The following is a 2,165-nucleotide window of genomic DNA, read 5'->3' as shown; positions in this document are numbered from 1 at the left end:
CAGCAAGTCATTTTGCAGGGAAATTAATCTGTTTAAACTATTGAGCATTTTCAAAGCCTTTTTCAGGAGGTGATTGGAACAAAGTCACTCTAAATCCGCCTTATGAAATTTAATAAACCTTGAACTGTAAAAGGTTCCAATTGATGATACCTTTAAATCAGATTTTTACATTTCAGTGAGGCCTGGAATTTTGTTTCCAATTGAAATCTTCCATTTTCTGAAATGTCTTCCAGAAGGATAATCACTGATATTGATCATGCTGCTCTAAGAAAAGGTGTGAAACTCATAAGTATGAAACAGCATCTGAGTAGTTGTGGCCGAGTGGTTAAGGCGATGGACTAGAAATCCATTGGGGTCTTCCTGCGTAGGTTTGAATCCTGCCAACTACGTTTAACTTCATGTAATATTTCGACGAATTATCTGTGTAGATCAATTTCCACATTCCCCAGTCTATCCCCCACAGAAATGGTCTGTAATCTTTGGATTCTATTTGTAGGACCAGCTTAACAGCATCTGTAGATTTTCTTTTGATTAGTCAGCCTGGTGCGATGTCACTTGTGCATCACACCACCAATCAAACAAAGCTCAGAGGGTGCCATCAGGTATGTAGTGCAAATCCTCCTTTTTTATAGTGAACACAGATCACTGCCGTGAATGATGGACTGGGATATGAACTTTGATTTGCACCAACTCTACTTGAATTATCTTTCCGATGGAACCTTTTAGCACACAATGAAAAATCTTTAGTGACTTCTGGATGAGCAGAAGTTTTGCAATTTCTTTTTTTCTCACCCTTTTTCCAGCTAATAGATCCAGCACGTTAATTATTAGCCAGATTTCATCTACATTTTAAAACTGTCCTTGTTGTGATATCATGGAACTTTAAGCACACTTGTGGAATAAAAAGGGAGGAGATATTAATTTACCAATGTGTATTAGGTATACATTTGCGGAACAGCTTTAGAACCAGTTTTCATCATAATTAGAGATGAGCGTTGTTCGATTCGAACTGTTCGCCAATCTCAAATTCGAGCTGTTTTGAGCGGTGTTCGGGCCATTCGGCGAACATGAACGATTTGAGAAAAATTCGGCTGTTCGAGGTTATGTTCGATAACTCTTCGTGCACCAAAATCATAATTGGATTTTTTCTCAGTAATCATGAAAATGAATGTTAACACGAAGCTTGAGTGTACAGCGGGGCGGGGGGAGGGGCAGGGGATGGATCTCTGCAGGAATAATGAAGATTTTCATTTTTTTTTCTCTTTCCCGCATTTACAGTGGGGAGGTGCAATCTGTCAGCCTATCAGCAGCGCACACACGGAGCGAAGTGCTTTTTTTCTCACAAGCAAGGGCATGTGTCATTGGCAGTGTATGTCACATGTCCTTGCCCTATAAGACCCAGCCATTTTTCCCGTCGCCACCATTTTCTCACTGCTGCAGCTGTGTGTTAGACGGCACCGCTGTTGCTGAGTGCGCTATACCTTGCTAATTTCAAGCCAATTTTCTCACAAATCTACAGATAGCTTGGGAGTAGGGAATAGTTGTGATTGCAGTCCTTTTAAGGACTAGGTTAAAGCATTTCCTACGACTTTTATCAGGCTGTCTGTGCTCTTAAATAGATAGGTTGTGGGAGTAAAGACTAATTGTAATTGCAGTCCTTTTCAGGACTAAGTTACATCAGTTCCTATTAGTTTTTGCCAGGCAGGTCTGTGCCAGTGCTGTGCAAGCTTTTTCACAGCATTTGACTGAATCTAGCAAAGCTAATCCTTTTTGGCCTGTGTTAGTCAGTGGAGTAGCCTATCTGTGTTGCAAGATACACCACCTTGTATAGAATACCAATTTTTTTACTACACCTAGTGAAGTATATCCTTTTGGGCATAGCATCATTCTATTAGTCCATCTATACTGACCTCCATAAGCTTGCAAATTGAATATAATTTTTTTCTGCATCTAGCTCTGAAAAAATATTTGTCCTTCTAGCAGTGTGTGGGACTTGTTCTATTAGTCCATCTATACAAACCTCCATCAGGTTGCAAATTGAATATAATTTTTTTCTGCATCTAGCTCTGAAAAAATATTTGTCCTTCTAGCAGTGTGTGGGACTTGTTCTACTAGTCCATCTATACTGACCTCCATCAGGTTGCAAACTGAATATAATTTTTTTC

The 2,165-nt window shown here is 39.6% G+C and overlaps 1 non-coding gene across 1 annotated transcript; it reads left to right on the top strand.

Annotated features, from left to right (window-relative positions):
* The first annotated feature begins 307 nt into the window (after positions 1-307).
* Positions 308-389, top strand: TRNAS-AGA (transfer RNA serine (anticodon AGA)). The gene has a single exon. It is a non-coding gene; the product is annotated as a tRNA-Ser (tRNA).
* Positions 390-2,165: the final 1,776 nt, after the last annotated feature.

This window comes from Phyllobates terribilis, unplaced genomic scaffold (assembly GCF_046119375.1).
Source record: "Phyllobates terribilis strain yellow unplaced genomic scaffold, ASM4611937v1 Scaffold_13__5_contigs__length_258822181, whole genome shotgun sequence".
Classification (NCBI taxonomy): domain Eukaryota; kingdom Metazoa; phylum Chordata; class Amphibia; order Anura; family Dendrobatidae; genus Phyllobates; species Phyllobates terribilis.
This window is presented reverse-complemented; position numbering and strand designations above follow the sequence as displayed.